General features: G+C 48.1%; 28 non-coding genes across 28 annotated transcripts; all 28 read left to right on the top strand.

Annotated features, from left to right (window-relative positions):
• The first annotated feature begins 200 nt into the window (after positions 1-200).
• On the top strand, positions 201-272 carry trnag-ucc (transfer RNA glycine (anticodon UCC)). The gene has a single exon. It is a non-coding gene; the product is annotated as a tRNA-Gly (tRNA).
• Positions 273-755: 483 nt separating this feature from the next.
• Positions 756-827, top strand: trnag-ucc (transfer RNA glycine (anticodon UCC)). Its single transcript has one exon. It is a non-coding gene; the product is annotated as a tRNA-Gly (tRNA).
• Positions 828-1,364: 537 nt separating this feature from the next.
• Positions 1,365-1,436, top strand: trnag-ucc (transfer RNA glycine (anticodon UCC)). The gene has a single exon. It is a non-coding gene; the product is annotated as a tRNA-Gly (tRNA).
• Positions 1,437-1,973: 537 nt separating this feature from the next.
• trnag-ucc (transfer RNA glycine (anticodon UCC)) lies at positions 1,974-2,045 on the top strand. Its single transcript has one exon. It is a non-coding gene; the product is annotated as a tRNA-Gly (tRNA).
• Positions 2,046-2,528: 483 nt separating this feature from the next.
• On the top strand, positions 2,529-2,600 carry trnag-ucc (transfer RNA glycine (anticodon UCC)). Its single transcript has one exon. It is a non-coding gene; the product is annotated as a tRNA-Gly (tRNA).
• A 537-nt stretch (positions 2,601-3,137) lies between these two features.
• trnag-ucc (transfer RNA glycine (anticodon UCC)) lies at positions 3,138-3,209 on the top strand. Its single transcript has one exon. It is a non-coding gene; the product is annotated as a tRNA-Gly (tRNA).
• Positions 3,210-3,746: 537 nt separating this feature from the next.
• Positions 3,747-3,818, top strand: trnag-ucc (transfer RNA glycine (anticodon UCC)). Its single transcript has one exon. It is a non-coding gene; the product is annotated as a tRNA-Gly (tRNA).
• Positions 3,819-4,294: 476 nt separating this feature from the next.
• On the top strand, positions 4,295-4,366 carry trnag-ucc (transfer RNA glycine (anticodon UCC)). The gene has a single exon. It is a non-coding gene; the product is annotated as a tRNA-Gly (tRNA).
• Positions 4,367-4,854: 488 nt separating this feature from the next.
• On the top strand, positions 4,855-4,926 carry trnag-ucc (transfer RNA glycine (anticodon UCC)). The gene has a single exon. It is a non-coding gene; the product is annotated as a tRNA-Gly (tRNA).
• Positions 4,927-5,409: 483 nt separating this feature from the next.
• trnag-ucc (transfer RNA glycine (anticodon UCC)) lies at positions 5,410-5,481 on the top strand. Its single transcript has one exon. It is a non-coding gene; the product is annotated as a tRNA-Gly (tRNA).
• Positions 5,482-6,018: 537 nt separating this feature from the next.
• Positions 6,019-6,090, top strand: trnag-ucc (transfer RNA glycine (anticodon UCC)). Its single transcript has one exon. It is a non-coding gene; the product is annotated as a tRNA-Gly (tRNA).
• A 483-nt stretch (positions 6,091-6,573) lies between these two features.
• Positions 6,574-6,645, top strand: trnag-ucc (transfer RNA glycine (anticodon UCC)). The gene has a single exon. It is a non-coding gene; the product is annotated as a tRNA-Gly (tRNA).
• Positions 6,646-7,182: 537 nt separating this feature from the next.
• Positions 7,183-7,254, top strand: trnag-ucc (transfer RNA glycine (anticodon UCC)). The gene has a single exon. It is a non-coding gene; the product is annotated as a tRNA-Gly (tRNA).
• Positions 7,255-7,791: 537 nt separating this feature from the next.
• Positions 7,792-7,863, top strand: trnag-ucc (transfer RNA glycine (anticodon UCC)). Its single transcript has one exon. It is a non-coding gene; the product is annotated as a tRNA-Gly (tRNA).
• A 476-nt stretch (positions 7,864-8,339) lies between these two features.
• On the top strand, positions 8,340-8,411 carry trnag-ucc (transfer RNA glycine (anticodon UCC)). The gene has a single exon. It is a non-coding gene; the product is annotated as a tRNA-Gly (tRNA).
• A 488-nt stretch (positions 8,412-8,899) lies between these two features.
• Positions 8,900-8,971, top strand: trnag-ucc (transfer RNA glycine (anticodon UCC)). The gene has a single exon. It is a non-coding gene; the product is annotated as a tRNA-Gly (tRNA).
• Positions 8,972-9,454: 483 nt separating this feature from the next.
• On the top strand, positions 9,455-9,526 carry trnag-ucc (transfer RNA glycine (anticodon UCC)). The gene has a single exon. It is a non-coding gene; the product is annotated as a tRNA-Gly (tRNA).
• Positions 9,527-10,063: 537 nt separating this feature from the next.
• trnag-ucc (transfer RNA glycine (anticodon UCC)) lies at positions 10,064-10,135 on the top strand. The gene has a single exon. It is a non-coding gene; the product is annotated as a tRNA-Gly (tRNA).
• A 537-nt stretch (positions 10,136-10,672) lies between these two features.
• On the top strand, positions 10,673-10,744 carry trnag-ucc (transfer RNA glycine (anticodon UCC)). Its single transcript has one exon. It is a non-coding gene; the product is annotated as a tRNA-Gly (tRNA).
• Positions 10,745-11,220: 476 nt separating this feature from the next.
• On the top strand, positions 11,221-11,292 carry trnag-ucc (transfer RNA glycine (anticodon UCC)). Its single transcript has one exon. It is a non-coding gene; the product is annotated as a tRNA-Gly (tRNA).
• A 488-nt stretch (positions 11,293-11,780) lies between these two features.
• On the top strand, positions 11,781-11,852 carry trnag-ucc (transfer RNA glycine (anticodon UCC)). Its single transcript has one exon. It is a non-coding gene; the product is annotated as a tRNA-Gly (tRNA).
• Positions 11,853-12,335: 483 nt separating this feature from the next.
• Positions 12,336-12,407, top strand: trnag-ucc (transfer RNA glycine (anticodon UCC)). The gene has a single exon. It is a non-coding gene; the product is annotated as a tRNA-Gly (tRNA).
• A 537-nt stretch (positions 12,408-12,944) lies between these two features.
• trnag-ucc (transfer RNA glycine (anticodon UCC)) lies at positions 12,945-13,016 on the top strand. The gene has a single exon. It is a non-coding gene; the product is annotated as a tRNA-Gly (tRNA).
• A 537-nt stretch (positions 13,017-13,553) lies between these two features.
• Positions 13,554-13,625, top strand: trnag-ucc (transfer RNA glycine (anticodon UCC)). Its single transcript has one exon. It is a non-coding gene; the product is annotated as a tRNA-Gly (tRNA).
• Positions 13,626-14,101: 476 nt separating this feature from the next.
• On the top strand, positions 14,102-14,173 carry trnag-ucc (transfer RNA glycine (anticodon UCC)). The gene has a single exon. It is a non-coding gene; the product is annotated as a tRNA-Gly (tRNA).
• A 488-nt stretch (positions 14,174-14,661) lies between these two features.
• On the top strand, positions 14,662-14,733 carry trnag-ucc (transfer RNA glycine (anticodon UCC)). The gene has a single exon. It is a non-coding gene; the product is annotated as a tRNA-Gly (tRNA).
• A 537-nt stretch (positions 14,734-15,270) lies between these two features.
• On the top strand, positions 15,271-15,342 carry trnag-ucc (transfer RNA glycine (anticodon UCC)). The gene has a single exon. It is a non-coding gene; the product is annotated as a tRNA-Gly (tRNA).
• Positions 15,343-15,818: 476 nt separating this feature from the next.
• On the top strand, positions 15,819-15,890 carry trnag-ucc (transfer RNA glycine (anticodon UCC)). The gene has a single exon. It is a non-coding gene; the product is annotated as a tRNA-Gly (tRNA).
• Positions 15,891-16,098: the final 208 nt, after the last annotated feature.

Genomic DNA, 16,098 nt, shown 5'->3' with positions numbered 1-16,098 from the left:
TCATGAGGGCTCAAAATCTCCATCGATGATGACTGCTGTTTTGCCAGGGAGCCATGAACCTGAACCTGAACTCGAAGGTTGTCGTGGGCGAGTGGTCAGGGCGATAGACTAGAATCCATTGGGGTCTCCCCGCGCAATTCCAAATTGTCTGTTCTTTAGATAGGTCTCGTTTTTCACATCCAATGTTTGAACATAAGCAAGCGATGGTGGTATAGTGGTGAGCATAGCTGCCTTCCAAGCAGTTGACCCGGGTTCGATTCCCGGCCATCGCAGGTGTTTTTCTCTCTATCACTTATACTATCTTAAAGTGTTTAGGTTCAAACCGCCAGTCGGTCTTTCGTCAGGGACAGGTTTGCGAATACCAATGGGGGAAAGCCTTTCCCGTGTCCGAAGCCTGGTGATCCGTATTGCCGTTTTCCAGTGATGACTATGTGTGCATAGTTTCATTCCAAGTAGGTGTTTCATTCGCTTATTTAGGCTGGAGGCTGAGTCCAAAAAATGTACCATTACCGCTGAATCAATTGACGAGCCGCTTTGGCTGCAGTGAACTTGTCTTCATGAGGGCTCAAAATCTCCATCGATGACGACTGCTGTTTTGCCAGGGAGCCATGAACCTGAACCTGAACTCGAAGGTTGTCGTGGGCGAGTGGTCAGGGCAATAGACTAGAATCCATTGGGGTCTCCCCGCGCAATTCCAAATTGTCTGTTCTTTAGATAGGTCTCGTTTTTCACATCCAATGTTTGAACATAAGCAAGCGATGGTGGTATAGTGGTGAGCATAGCTGCCTTCCAAGCAGTTGACCCGGGTTTGATTCCCGGCCATCGCAGGTCTTTTCCTCTGTATCACTTACACTATCTTAAAGTGTTTAGGTTCAAACCGCCAGTCGGTCTTTCGTCAGGGACAGGTTTGCAAATACCAATGGGGGAAAGCCTTTCCGGTGTCCGAAGCCTGGTGATCCGTATTGCCGTTTTCCAGTGATGACTATGTGTGCATAGTTTCATTCCAAGTAGGTGTTTCATTCGCTTATTTAGGCTGGAGGCTGAGTCCAAAAAATGTACCATTACCGCTGAATCAATTGACGAGCCGCTTTGGCTGCAGTGAACTTGTCTTCATGAGGGCTCAAAATCTCCATCGATGCCGCTTTGGCTGCAGTGAACTTGTCTTCATGAGGGCTCAAAATCTCCATCGATGACGACTGCTGTTTTGCCAGGGAGCCATGAACCTGAACCTGAACTCGAAGGTTGTTGTGGGCGAGTGGTCAGGGCGATAGACTAGAATCCATTGGGGTCTCCCCGCGCAATTCCAAATTGTCTGTTCTTTAGATAGGTCTCGTTTTTCACATCCAATGTTTGAACATAAGCAAGCGATGGTGGTATAGTGGTGAGCATAGCTGCCTTCCAAGCAGTTGACCCGGGTTTGATTCCCGGCCATCGCAGGTGTTTTTCTCTCTATCACTTATACTATCTTAAAGTGTTTAGGTTCAAGCCGCCAGTCGGTCTTTCGTCAGGGACAGGTTTGCGAATACCAATGGGGGAAAGCCTTTCCCGTGTCCGAAGCCTGGTGATCCGTATTGCCGTTTTCCAGTGATGACTATGTGTGCATAGTTTCATTCCAAGTAGGTGTTTCATTCGCTTATTTAGGCTGGAGGCTGAGTCCAAAAAATGTACCATTACCGCTGAATCAATTGACGAGCCGCTTTGGCTGCAGTGAACTTGTCTTCATGAGGGCTCAAAATCTCCATCGATGCCGCTTTGGCTGCAGTGAACTTGTCTTCATGAGGGCTCAAAATCTCCATCGATGATGACTGCTGTTTTGCCAGGGAGCCATGAACCTGAACCTGAACTCGAAGGTTGTCGTGGGCGAGTGGTCAGGGCGATAGACTAGAATCCATTGGGGTCTCCCCGCGCAATTCCAAATTGTCTGTTCTTTAGATAGGTCTCGTTTTTCACATCCAATGTTTGAACATAAGCAAGCGATGGTGGTATAGTGGTGAGCATAGCTGCCTTCCAAGCAGTTGACCCGGGTTCGATTCCCGGCCATCGCAGGTGTTTTTCTCTCTATCACTTATACTATCTTAAAGTGTTTAGGTTCAAACCGCCAGTCGGTCTTTCGTCAGGGACAGGTTTGCGAATACCAATGGGGGAAAGCCTTTCCCGTGTCCGAAGCCTGGTGATCCGTATTGCCGTTTTCCAGTGATGACTATGTGTGCATAGTTTCATTCCAAGTAGGTGTTTCATTCGCTTATTTAGGCTGGAGGCTGAGTCCAAAAAATGTACCATTACCGCTGAATCAATTGACGAGCCGCTTTGGCTGCAGTGAACTTGTCTTCATGAGGGCTCAAAATCTCCATCGATGACGACTGCTGTTTTGCCAGGGAGCCATGAACCTGAACCTGAACTCGAAGGTTGTCGTGGGCGAGTGGTCAGGGCAATAGACTAGAATCCATTGGGGTCTCCCCGCGCAATTCCAAATTGTCTGTTCTTTAGATAGGTCTCGTTTTTCACATCCAATGTTTGAACATAAGCAAGCGATGGTGGTATAGTGGTGAGCATAGCTGCCTTCCAAGCAGTTGACCCGGGTTTGATTCCCGGCCATCGCAGGTCTTTTCCTCTGTATCACTTACACTATCTTAAAGTGTTTAGGTTCAAACCGCCAGTCGGTCTTTCGTCAGGGACAGGTTTGCAAATACCAATGGGGGAAAGCCTTTCCGGTGTCCGAAGCCTGGTGATCCGTATTGCCGTTTTCCAGTGATGACTATGTGTGCATAGTTTCATTCCAAGTAGGTGTTTCATTCGCTTATTTAGGCTGGAGGCTGAGTCCAAAAAATGTACCATTACCGCTGAATCAATTGACGAGCCGCTTTGGCTGCAGTGAACTTGTCTTCATGAGGGCTCAAAATCTCCATCGATGCCGCTTTGGCTGCAGTGAACTTGTCTTCATGAGGGCTCAAAATCTCCATCGATGACGACTGCTGTTTTGCCAGGGAGCCATGAACCTGAACCTGAACTCGAAGGTTGTTGTGGGCGAGTGGTCAGGGCGATAGACTAGAATCCATTGGGGTCTCCCCGCGCAATTCCAAATTGTCTGTTCTTTAGATAGGTCTCGTTTTTCACATCCAATGTTTGAACATAAGCAAGCGATGGTGGTATAGTGGTGAGCATAGCTGCCTTCCAAGCAGTTGACCCGGGTTTGATTCCCGGCCATCGCAGGTGTTTTTCTCTCTATCACTTATACTATCTTAAAGTGTTTAGGTTCAAGCCGCCAGTCGGTCTTTCGTCAGGGACAGGTTTGCGAATACCAATGGGGGAAAGCCTTTCCCGTGTCCGAAGCCTGGTGATCCGTATTGCCGTTTTCCAGTGATGACTATGTGTGCATAGTTTCATTCCAAGTAGGTGTTTCATTCGCTTATTTAGGCTGGAGGCTGAGTCCAAAAAATGTACCATTACCGCTGAATCAATTGACGAGCCGCTTTGGCTGCAGTGAACTTGTCTTCATGAGGGCTCAAAATCTCCATCGATGCCGCTTTGGCTGCAGTGAACTTGTCTTCATGAGGGCTCAAAATCTCCATCGATGACGACTGCTGTTTTGCCAGGGAGCCATGAACCTGAACCTGAACTCAAAGGTTGTTGTGGGCGAGTGGTCAGGGCGATAGACTAGAATCCATTGGGGTCTCCCCGCGCAATTCCAAATTGTCTGTTCTTTAGATAGGTCTCGTTTTTCACATCCAATGTTTGAAGATAAGCAAGCGATGGTGGTATAGTGGTGAGCATAGCTGCCTTCCAAGCAGTTGATCCGGGTTCGATTCCCGGCCATCGCAGGTCTTTTCCACTGTATCACTTACACTATCCTAAAGGTTCAAACCGCCAGTCGGTCTTTCGTCAGGGACAGGTTTGCGAATACCAATGGGGGAAAGCCTTTCCCGTGTCCGAAGCCTGGTGATCCGTATTGCCGTTTTCCAGTGATGACTATGTGTGCATAGTTTCATTCCAAGTAGGTGTTTCATTCGCTTATTTAGGCTGGAGGCTGAGTCCAAAAAATGTACCATTACCGATGAATCAATTGACCAGCCGCTTTGGCTGCAGTGAACTTGTCTTCATTAGGGCTCAAAATCTCCATCGATGACGACTGCTGTTTTGCCAGGGAGCCATGAACCTGAACCTGAACTCGAAGGTTGTTGTGGGCGAGTGGTCCAGGCGATAGACTAGAATCCATTGGGGTCTCCCCGCGCAATTCCAAATTGTCTGTTCTTTGGATAGGTCTCGTTTTTCACATCCAATGTTTGAACATAAGCAAGCGATGGTGGTATAGTGGTGAGCATAGCTGCCTTCCAAGCAGTTGACCTGGGTTTGATTCCCGGCCATCGCAGGTGTTTTCCTCTGTATCACTTACACTATCTTAAAGTGTTTAGGTTCAAACCGCCAGTCTGTCTTTCGTCAGGGACAGGTTTGCGAATACCAATGGGGGAAAGCCTTTCCCGTGTCCGAAGCCTGGTGATCCTTATTGCCGTTGTCCAGTGATGACCCCTTCTTGTGTTCATAGTTTCATTCCAAGTAGGTGTTTCATTCGCTTATTTAGGCTGGAGGCTGAGTCCAAAAAATGTACCATTACCGCTGAATCAATTGACGAGCCGCTTTGGCTGCAGTGAACTTGTCTTCATGAGGGCTCAAAATCTCCATCGATGATGACTGCTGTTTTGCCAGGGAGCCATGAACCTGAACCTGAACTCGAAGGTTGTCGTGGGCGAGTGGTCAGGGCGATAGACTAGAATCCATTGGGGTCTCCCCGCGCAATTCCAAATTGTCTGTTCTTTAGATAGGTCTCGTTTTTCACATCCAATGTTTGAACATAAGCAAGCGATGGTGGTATAGTGGTGAGCATAGCTGCCTTCCAAGCAGTTGACCCGGGTTCGATTCCCGGCCATCGCAGGTGTTTTTCTCTCTATCACTTATACTATCTTAAAGTGTTTAGGTTCAAACCGCCAGTCGGTCTTTCGTCAGGGACAGGTTTGCGAATACCAATGGGGGAAAGCCTTTCCCGTGTCCGAAGCCTGGTGATCCGTATTGCCGTTTTCCAGTGATGACTATGTGTGCATAGTTTCATTCCAAGTAGGTGTTTCATTCGCTTATTTAGGCTGGAGGCTGAGTCCAAAAAATGTACCATTACCGCTGAATCAATTGACGAGCCGCTTTGGCTGCAGTGAACTTGTCTTCATGAGGGCTCAAAATCTCCATCGATGACGACTGCTGTTTTGCCAGGGAGCCATGAACCTGAACCTGAACTCGAAGGTTGTCGTGGGCGAGTGGTCAGGGCAATAGACTAGAATCCATTGGGGTCTCCCCGCGCAATTCCAAATTGTCTGTTCTTTAGATAGGTCTCGTTTTTCACATCCAATGTTTGAACATAAGCAAGCGATGGTGGTATAGTGGTGAGCATAGCTGCCTTCCAAGCAGTTGACCCGGGTTTGATTCCCGGCCATCGCAGGTGTTTTTCTCTCTATCACTTATACTATCTTAAAGTGTTTAGGTTCAAGCCGCCAGTCGGTCTTTCGTCAGGGACAGGTTTGCGAATACCAATGGGGGAAAGCCTTTCCCGTGTCCGAAGCCTGGTGATCCGTATTGCCGTTTTCCAGTGATGACTATGTGTGCATAGTTTCATTCCAAGTAGGTGTTTCATTCGCTTATTTAGGCTGGAGGCTGAGTCCAAAAAATGTACCATTACCGCTGAATCAATTGACGAGCCGCTTTGGCTGCAGTGAACTTGTCTTCATGAGGGCTCAAAATCTCCATCGATGCCGCTTTGGCTGCAGTGAACTTGTCTTCATGAGGGCTCAAAATCTCCATCGATGATGACTGCTGTTTTGCCAGGGAGCCATGAACCTGAACCTGAACTCGAAGGTTGTCGTGGGCGAGTGGTCAGGGCGATAGACTAGAATCCATTGGGGTCTCCCCGCGCAATTCCAAATTGTCTGTTCTTTAGATAGGTCTCGTTTTTCACATCCAATGTTTGAACATAAGCAAGCGATGGTGGTATAGTGGTGAGCATAGCTGCCTTCCAAGCAGTTGACCCGGGTTCGATTCCCGGCCATCGCAGGTGTTTTTCTCTCTATCACTTATACTATCTTAAAGTGTTTAGGTTCAAACCGCCAGTCGGTCTTTCGTCAGGGACAGGTTTGCGAATACCAATGGGGGAAAGCCTTTCCCGTGTCCGAAGCCTGGTGATCCGTATTGCCGTTTTCCAGTGATGACTATGTGTGCATAGTTTCATTCCAAGTAGGTGTTTCATTCGCTTATTTAGGCTGGAGGCTGAGTCCAAAAAATGTACCATTACCGCTGAATCAATTGACGAGCCGCTTTGGCTGCAGTGAACTTGTCTTCATGAGGGCTCAAAATCTCCATCGATGACGACTGCTGTTTTGCCAGGGAGCCATGAACCTGAACCTGAACTCGAAGGTTGTCGTGGGCGAGTGGTCAGGGCAATAGACTAGAATCCATTGGGGTCTCCCCGCGCAATTCCAAATTGTCTGTTCTTTAGATAGGTCTCGTTTTTCACATCCAATGTTTGAACATAAGCAAGCGATGGTGGTATAGTGGTGAGCATAGCTGCCTTCCAAGCAGTTGACCCGGGTTTGATTCCCGGCCATCGCAGGTCTTTTCCTCTGTATCACTTACACTATCTTAAAGTGTTTAGGTTCAAACCGCCAGTCGGTCTTTCGTCAGGGACAGGTTTGCAAATACCAATGGGGGAAAGCCTTTCCGGTGTCCGAAGCCTGGTGATCCGTATTGCCGTTTTCCAGTGATGACTATGTGTGCATAGTTTCATTCCAAGTAGGTGTTTCATTCGCTTATTTAGGCTGGAGGCTGAGTCCAAAAAATGTACCATTACCGCTGAATCAATTGACGAGCCGCTTTGGCTGCAGTGAACTTGTCTTCATGAGGGCTCAAAATCTCCATCGATGCCGCTTTGGCTGCAGTGAACTTGTCTTCATGAGGGCTCAAAATCTCCATCGATGACGACTGCTGTTTTGCCAGGGAGCCATGAACCTGAACCTGAACTCGAAGGTTGTTGTGGGCGAGTGGTCAGGGCGATAGACTAGAATCCATTGGGGTCTCCCCGCGCAATTCCAAATTGTCTGTTCTTTAGATAGGTCTCGTTTTTCACATCCAATGTTTGAACATAAGCAAGCGATGGTGGTATAGTGGTGAGCATAGCTGCCTTCCAAGCAGTTGACCCGGGTTTGATTCCCGGCCATCGCAGGTGTTTTTCTCTCTATCACTTATACTATCTTAAAGTGTTTAGGTTCAAGCCGCCAGTCGGTCTTTCGTCAGGGACAGGTTTGCGAATACCAATGGGGGAAAGCCTTTCCCGTGTCCGAAGCCTGGTGATCCGTATTGCCGTTTTCCAGTGATGACTATGTGTGCATAGTTTCATTCCAAGTAGGTGTTTCATTCGCTTATTTAGGCTGGAGGCTGAGTCCAAAAAATGTACCATTACCGCTGAATCAATTGACGAGCCGCTTTGGCTGCAGTGAACTTGTCTTCATGAGGGCTCAAAATCTCCATCGATGCCGCTTTGGCTGCAGTGAACTTGTCTTCATGAGGGCTCAAAATCTCCATCGATGACGACTGCTGTTTTGCCAGGGAGCCATGAACCTGAACCTGAACTCGAAGGTTGTTGTGGGCGAGTGGTCAGGGCGATAGACTAGAATCCATTGGGGTCTCCCCGCGCAATTCCAAATTGTCTGTTCTTTAGATAGGTCTCGTTTTTCACATCCAATGTTTGAAGATAAGCAAGCGATGGTGGTATAGTGGTGAGCATAGCTGCCTTCCAAGCAGTTGATCCGGGTTCGATTCCCGGCCATCGCAGGTCTTTTCCACTGTATCACTTACACTATCCTAAAGGTTCAAACCGCCAGTCGGTCTTTCGTCAGGGACAGGTTTGCGAATACCAATGGGGGAAAGCCTTTCCCGTGTCCGAAGCCTGGTGATCCGTATTGCCGTTTTCCAGTGATGACTATGTGTGCATAGTTTCATTCCAAGTAGGTGTTTCATTCGCTTATTTAGGCTGGAGGCTGAGTCCAAAAAATGTACCATTACCGATGAATCAATTGACCAGCCGCTTTGGCTGCAGTGAACTTGTCTTCATTAGGGCTCAAAATCTCCATCGATGACGACTGCTGTTTTGCCAGGGAGCCATGAACCTGAACCTGAACTCGAAGGTTGTTGTGGGCGAGTGGTCCAGGCGATAGACTAGAATCCATTGGGGTCTCCCCGCGCAATTCCAAATTGTCTGTTCTTTGGATAGGTCTCGTTTTTCACATCCAATGTTTGAACATAAGCAAGCGATGGTGGTATAGTGGTGAGCATAGCTGCCTTCCAAGCAGTTGACCTGGGTTTGATTCCCGGCCATCGCAGGTGTTTTCCTCTGTATCACTTACACTATCTTAAAGTGTTTAGGTTCAAACCGCCAGTCTGTCTTTCGTCAGGGACAGGTTTGCGAATACCAATGGGGGAAAGCCTTTCCCGTGTCCGAAGCCTGGTGATCCTTATTGCCGTTGTCCAGTGATGACCCCTTCTTGTGTTCATAGTTTCATTCCAAGTAGGTGTTTCATTCGCTTATTTAGGCTGGAGGCTGAGTCCAAAAAATGTACCATTACCGCTGAATCAATTGACGAGCCGCTTTGGCTGCAGTGAACTTGTCTTCATGAGGGCTCAAAATCTCCATCGATGATGACTGCTGTTTTGCCAGGGAGCCATGAACCTGAACCTGAACTCGAAGGTTGTCGTGGGCGAGTGGTCAGGGCGATAGACTAGAATCCATTGGGGTCTCCCCGCGCAATTCCAAATTGTCTGTTCTTTAGATAGGTCTCGTTTTTCACATCCAATGTTTGAACATAAGCAAGCGATGGTGGTATAGTGGTGAGCATAGCTGCCTTCCAAGCAGTTGACCCGGGTTCGATTCCCGGCCATCGCAGGTGTTTTTCTCTCTATCACTTATACTATCTTAAAGTGTTTAGGTTCAAACCGCCAGTCGGTCTTTCGTCAGGGACAGGTTTGCGAATACCAATGGGGGAAAGCCTTTCCCGTGTCCGAAGCCTGGTGATCCGTATTGCCGTTTTCCAGTGATGACTATGTGTGCATAGTTTCATTCCAAGTAGGTGTTTCATTCGCTTATTTAGGCTGGAGGCTGAGTCCAAAAAATGTACCATTACCGCTGAATCAATTGACGAGCCGCTTTGGCTGCAGTGAACTTGTCTTCATGAGGGCTCAAAATCTCCATCGATGACGACTGCTGTTTTGCCAGGGAGCCATGAACCTGAACCTGAACTCGAAGGTTGTCGTGGGCGAGTGGTCAGGGCAATAGACTAGAATCCATTGGGGTCTCCCCGCGCAATTCCAAATTGTCTGTTCTTTAGATAGGTCTCGTTTTTCACATCCAATGTTTGAACATAAGCAAGCGATGGTGGTATAGTGGTGAGCATAGCTGCCTTCCAAGCAGTTGACCCGGGTTTGATTCCCGGCCATCGCAGGTCTTTTCCTCTGTATCACTTACACTATCTTAAAGTGTTTAGGTTCAAACCGCCAGTCGGTCTTTCGTCAGGGACAGGTTTGCAAATACCAATGGGGGAAAGCCTTTCCGGTGTCCGAAGCCTGGTGATCCGTATTGCCGTTTTCCAGTGATGACTATGTGTGCATAGTTTCATTCCAAGTAGGTGTTTCATTCGCTTATTTAGGCTGGAGGCTGAGTCCAAAAAATGTACCATTACCGCTGAATCAATTGACGAGCCGCTTTGGCTGCAGTGAACTTGTCTTCATGAGGGCTCAAAATCTCCATCGATGCCGCTTTGGCTGCAGTGAACTTGTCTTCATGAGGGCTCAAAATCTCCATCGATGACGACTGCTGTTTTGCCAGGGAGCCATGAACCTGAACCTGAACTCGAAGGTTGTTGTGGGCGAGTGGTCAGGGCGATAGACTAGAATCCATTGGGGTCTCCCCGCGCAATTCCAAATTGTCTGTTCTTTAGATAGGTCTCGTTTTTCACATCCAATGTTTGAACATAAGCAAGCGATGGTGGTATAGTGGTGAGCATAGCTGCCTTCCAAGCAGTTGACCCGGGTTTGATTCCCGGCCATCGCAGGTGTTTTTCTCTCTATCACTTATACTATCTTAAAGTGTTTAGGTTCAAGCCGCCAGTCGGTCTTTCGTCAGGGACAGGTTTGCGAATACCAATGGGGGAAAGCCTTTCCCGTGTCCGAAGCCTGGTGATCCGTATTGCCGTTTTCCAGTGATGACTATGTGTGCATAGTTTCATTCCAAGTAGGTGTTTCATTCGCTTATTTAGGCTGGAGGCTGAGTCCAAAAAATGTACCATTACCGCTGAATCAATTGACGAGCCGCTTTGGCTGCAGTGAACTTGTCTTCATGAGGGCTCAAAATCTCCATCGATGCCGCTTTGGCTGCAGTGAACTTGTCTTCATGAGGGCTCAAAATCTCCATCGATGACGACTGCTGTTTTGCCAGGGAGCCATGAACCTGAACCTGAACTCGAAGGTTGTTGTGGGCGAGTGGTCAGGGCGATAGACTAGAATCCATTGGGGTCTCCCCGCGCAATTCCAAATTGTCTGTTCTTTAGATAGGTCTCGTTTTTCACATCCAATGTTTGAAGATAAGCAAGCGATGGTGGTATAGTGGTGAGCATAGCTGCCTTCCAAGCAGTTGATCCGGGTTCGATTCCCGGCCATCGCAGGTCTTTTCCACTGTATCACTTACACTATCCTAAAGGTTCAAACCGCCAGTCGGTCTTTCGTCAGGGACAGGTTTGCGAATACCAATGGGGGAAAGCCTTTCCCGTGTCCGAAGCCTGGTGATCCGTATTGCCGTTTTCCAGTGATGACTATGTGTGCATAGTTTCATTCCAAGTAGGTGTTTCATTCGCTTATTTAGGCTGGAGGCTGAGTCCAAAAAATGTACCATTACCGATGAATCAATTGACCAGCCGCTTTGGCTGCAGTGAACTTGTCTTCATTAGGGCTCAAAATCTCCATCGATGACGACTGCTGTTTTGCCAGGGAGCCATGAACCTGAACCTGAACTCGAAGGTTGTTGTGGGCGAGTGGTCCAGGCGATAGACTAGAATCCATTGGGGTCTCCCCGCGCAATTCCAAATTGTCTGTTCTTTGGATAGGTCTCGTTTTTCACATCCAATGTTTGAACATAAGCAAGCGATGGTGGTATAGTGGTGAGCATAGCTGCCTTCCAAGCAGTTGACCTGGGTTTGATTCCCGGCCATCGCAGGTGTTTTCCTCTGTATCACTTACACTATCTTAAAGTGTTTAGGTTCAAACCGCCAGTCTGTCTTTCGTCAGGGACAGGTTTGCGAATACCAATGGGGGAAAGCCTTTCCCGTGTCCGAAGCCTGGTGATCCTTATTGCCGTTGTCCAGTGATGACCCCTTCTTGTGTTCATAGTTTCATTCCAAGTAGGTGTTTCATTCGCTTATTTAGGCTGGAGGCTGAGTCCAAAAAATGTACCATTACCGCTGAATCAATTGACGAGCCGCTTTGGCTGCAGTGAACTTGTCTTCATGAGGGCTCAAAATCTCCATCGATGATGACTGCTGTTTTGCCAGGGAGCCATGAACCTGAACCTGAACTCGAAGGTTGTCGTGGGCGAGTGGTCAGGGCGATAGACTAGAATCCATTGGGGTCTCCCCGCGCAATTCCAAATTGTCTGTTCTTTAGATAGGTCTCGTTTTTCACATCCAATGTTTGAACATAAGCAAGCGATGGTGGTATAGTGGTGAGCATAGCTGCCTTCCAAGCAGTTGACCCGGGTTCGATTCCCGGCCATCGCAGGTGTTTTTCTCTCTATCACTTATACTATCTTAAAGTGTTTAGGTTCAAACCGCCAGTCGGTCTTTCGTCAGGGACAGGTTTGCGAATACCAATGGGGGAAAGCCTTTCCCGTGTCCGAAGCCTGGTGATCCGTATTGCCGTTTTCCAGTGATGACTATGTGTGCATAGTTTCATTCCAAGTAGGTGTTTCATTCGCTTATTTAGGCTGGAGGCTGAGTCCAAAAAATGTACCATTACCGCTGAATCAATTGACGAGCCGCTTTGGCTGCAGTGAACTTGTCTTCATGAGGGCTCAAAATCTCCATCGATGACGACTGCTGTTTTGCCAGGGAGCCATGAACCTGAACCTGAACTCGAAGGTTGTCGTGGGCGAGTGGTCAGGGCAATAGACTAGAATCCATTGGGGTCTCCCCGCGCAATTCCAAATTGTCTGTTCTTTAGATAGGTCTCGTTTTTCACATCCAATGTTTGAACATACGCAAGCGATGGTGGTATAGTGGTGAGCATAGCTGCCTTCCAAGCAGTTGACCCGGGTTTGATTCCCGGCCATCGCAGGTCTTTTCCTCTGTATCACTTACACTATCTTAAAGTGTTTAGGTTCAAACCGCCAGTCGGTCTTTCGTCAGGGACAGGTTTGCAAATACCAATGGGGGAAAGCCTTTCCGGTGTCCGAAGCCTGGTGATCCGTATTGCCGTTTTCCAGTGATGACTATGTGTGCATAGTTTCATTCCAAGTAGGTGTTTCATTCGCTTATTTAGGCTGGAGGCTGAGTCCAAAAAATGTACCATTACCGCTGAATCAATTGACGAGCCGCTTTGGCTGCAGTGAACTTGTCTTCATGAGGGCTCAAAATCTCCATCGATGCCGCTTTGGCTGCAGTGAACTTGTCTTCATGAGGGCTCAAAATCTCCATCGATGACGACTGCTGTTTTGCCAGGGAGCCATGAACCTGAACCTGAACTCGAAGGTTGTTGTGGGCGAGTGGTCAGGGCGATAGACTAGAATCCATTGGGGTCTCCCCGCGCAATTCCAAATTGTCTGTTCTTTAGATAGGTCTCGTTTTTCACATCCAATGTTTGAACATAAGCAAGCGATGGTGGTATAGTGGTGAGCATAGCTGCCTTCCAAGCAGTTGACCCGGGTTTGATTCCCGGCCATCGCAGGTGTTTTTCTCTCTATCACTTATACTATCTTAAAGTGTTTAGGTTCAAGCCGCCAGTCGGTCTTTCGTCAGGGACAGGTTTGCGAATACCAATGGGGGAAAGCCTTTCCCGTGTCCGAAGCCTGGTGATCCGTATTGCCGTTTTCCAGTGATGACTATGTGTGCATAGTTTCATTCCAAGTAGGTGTTTCATTCGCTTATTTAGGCTGGAGGCTGAGTCCAAAAAATGTACCATTACCGCTGAATCAATTGACGAGCCGCTTTGGCTGCAGTGAACTTGTCTTCATGAGGGCTCAAAATCTCCATCGATGCCGCTTTGGCTGCAGTGAACTTGTCTTCATGAGGGCTCAAAATCTCCATCGATGACGACTGCTGTTTTGCCAGGGAGCCATGAACCTGAACCTGAACTCGAAGGTTGTTGTGGGCGAGTGGTCAGGGCGATAGACTAGAATCCATTGGGGTCTCCCCGCGCAATTCCAAATTGTCTGTTCTTTAGATAGGTCTCGTTTTTCACATCCAATGTTTGAAGATAAGCAAGCGATGGTGGTATAGTGGTGAGCATAGCTGCCTTCCAAGCAGTTGATCCGGGTTCGATTCCCGGCCATCGCAGGTCTTTTCCACTGTATCACTTACACTATCCTAAAGGTTCAAACCGCCAGTCGGTCTTTCGTCAGGGACAGGTTTGCGAATACCAATGGGGGAAAGCCTTTCCCGTGTCCGAAGCCTGGTGATCCGTATTGCCGTTTTCCAGTGATGACTATGTGTGCATAGTTTCATTCCAAGTAGGTGTTTCATTCGCTTATTTAGGCTGGAGGCTGAGTCCAAAAAATGTACCATTACCGATGAATCAATTGACCAGCCGCTTTGGCTGCAGTGAACTTGTCTTCATTAGGGCTCAAAATCTCCATCGATGACGACTGCTGTTTTGCCAGGGAGCCATGAACCTGAACCTGAACTCGAAGGTTGTTGTGGGCGAGTGGTCCAGGCGATAGACTAGAATCCATTGGGGTCTCCCCGCGCAATTCCAAATTGTCTGTTCTTTGGATAGGTCTCGTTTTTCACATCCAATGTTTGAACATAAGCAAGCGATGGTGGTATAGTGGTGAGCATAGCTGCCTTCCAAGCAGTTGACCTGGGTTTGATTCCCGGCCATCGCAGGTGTTTTCCTCTGTATCACTTACACTATCTTAAAGTGTTTAGGTTCAAACCGCCAGTCTGTCTTTCGTCAGGGACAGGTTTGCGAATACCAATGGGGGAAAGCCTTTCCCGTGTCCGAAGCCTGGTGATCCTTATTGCCGTTGTCCAGTGATGACCCCTTCTTGTGTTCATAGTTTCATTCCAAGTAGGTGTTTCATTCGCTTATTTAGGCTGGAGGCTGAGTCCAAAAAATGTACCATTACCGCTGAATCAATTGACGAGCCGCTTTGGCTGCAGTGAACTTGTCTTCATGAGGGCTCAAAATCTCCATCGATGATGACTGCTGTTTTGCCAGGGAGCCATGAACCTGAACCTGAACTCGAAGGTTGTCGTGGGCGAGTGGTCAGGGCGATAGACTAGAATCCATTGGGGTCTCCCCGCGCAATTCCAAATTGTCTGTTCTTTAGATAGGTCTCGTTTTTCACATCCAATGTTTGAACATAAGCAAGCGATGGTGGTATAGTGGTGAGCATAGCTGCCTTCCAAGCAGTTGACCCGGGTTCGATTCCCGGCCATCGCAGGTGTTTTTCTCTCTATCACTTATACTATCTTAAAGTGTTTAGGTTCAAACCGCCAGTCGGTCTTTCGTCAGGGACAGGTTTGCGAATACCAATGGGGGAAAGCCTTTCCCGTGTCCGAAGCCTGGTGATCCGTATTGCCGTTTTCCAGTGATGACTATGTGTGCATAGTTTCATTCCAAGTAGGTGTTTCATTCGCTTATTTAGGCTGGAGGCTGAGTCCAAAAAATGTACCATTACCGCTGAATCAATTGACGAGCCGCTTTGGCTGCAGTGAACTTGTCTTCATGACGGCTCAAAATCTCCATCGATGCTGCTTTGGCTGCAGTGAACTTGTCTTCATGAGGGCTCAAAATCTCCATCGATGACGACTGCTGTTTTGCCAGGGAGCCATGAACCTGAACCTGAACTCGAAGGTTGTTGTGGGCGAGTGGTCAGGGCGATAGACTAGAATCCATTGGGGTCTCCCCGCGCAATTCCAAATTGTCTGTTCTTTAGATAGGTCTCGTTTTTCACATCCAATGTTTGAAGATAAGTAAGCGATGGTGGTCTAGTGGTGAGCATAGCTGCCTTCCAAGCAGTTGATCCGGGTTCGATTCCCGGCCATCGCAGGTCTTTTCCACTGTATCACTTACACTATCCTAAAGGTTCAAACCGCCAGTCGGTCTTTCGTCAGGGACAGGTTTGCGAATACCAATGGGGGAAAGCCTTTCCCGTGTCCGAAGCCTGGTGATCCGTATTGCCGTTTTCCAGTGATGACTATGTGTGCATAGTTTCATTCCAAGTAGGTGTTTCATTCGCTTATTTAGGCTGGAGGCTGAGTCCAAAAAATGTACCATTACCGATGAATCAATTGACCAGCCGCTTTGGCTGCAGTGAACTTGTCTTCATTAGGGCTCAAAATCTCCATCGATGACGACTGCTGTTTTGCCAGGGAGCCATGAACCTGAACCTGAACTCGAAGGTTGTTGTGGGCGAGTGGTCCAGGCGATAGACTAGAATCCATTGGGGTCTCCCCGCGCAATTCCAAATTGTCTGTTCTTTGGATAGGTCTCGTTTTTCACATCCAATGTTTGAACATAAGCAAGCGATGGTGGTATAGTGGTGAGCATAGCTGCCTTCCAAGCAGTTGACCTGGGTTTGATTCCCGGCCATCGCAGGTGTTTTCCTCTGTATCACTTACACTATCTTAAAGTGTTTAGGTTCAAACCGCCAGTCTGTCTTTCGTCAGGGACAGGTTTGCGAATACCAATGGGGGAAAGCCTTTCCCGTGTCCGAAGCCTGGTGATCCTTATTGCCGTTGTCCAGTGATGACCCCTTCTTGTGTTCATAGTTTCATTCCAAGTAGGTGTTTCATTCGCTTATTT

Source organism: Gasterosteus aculeatus, chromosome 21 (assembly GCF_964276395.1).
Source record: "Gasterosteus aculeatus chromosome 21, fGasAcu3.hap1.1, whole genome shotgun sequence".
In the NCBI taxonomy this organism is placed as follows: Eukaryota; Metazoa; Chordata; class Actinopteri; order Perciformes; family Gasterosteidae; genus Gasterosteus; species Gasterosteus aculeatus.
The sequence above is the reverse complement of the archived record's forward strand: the minus strand, read 5'-3'. Positions and strand labels throughout refer to the sequence as shown.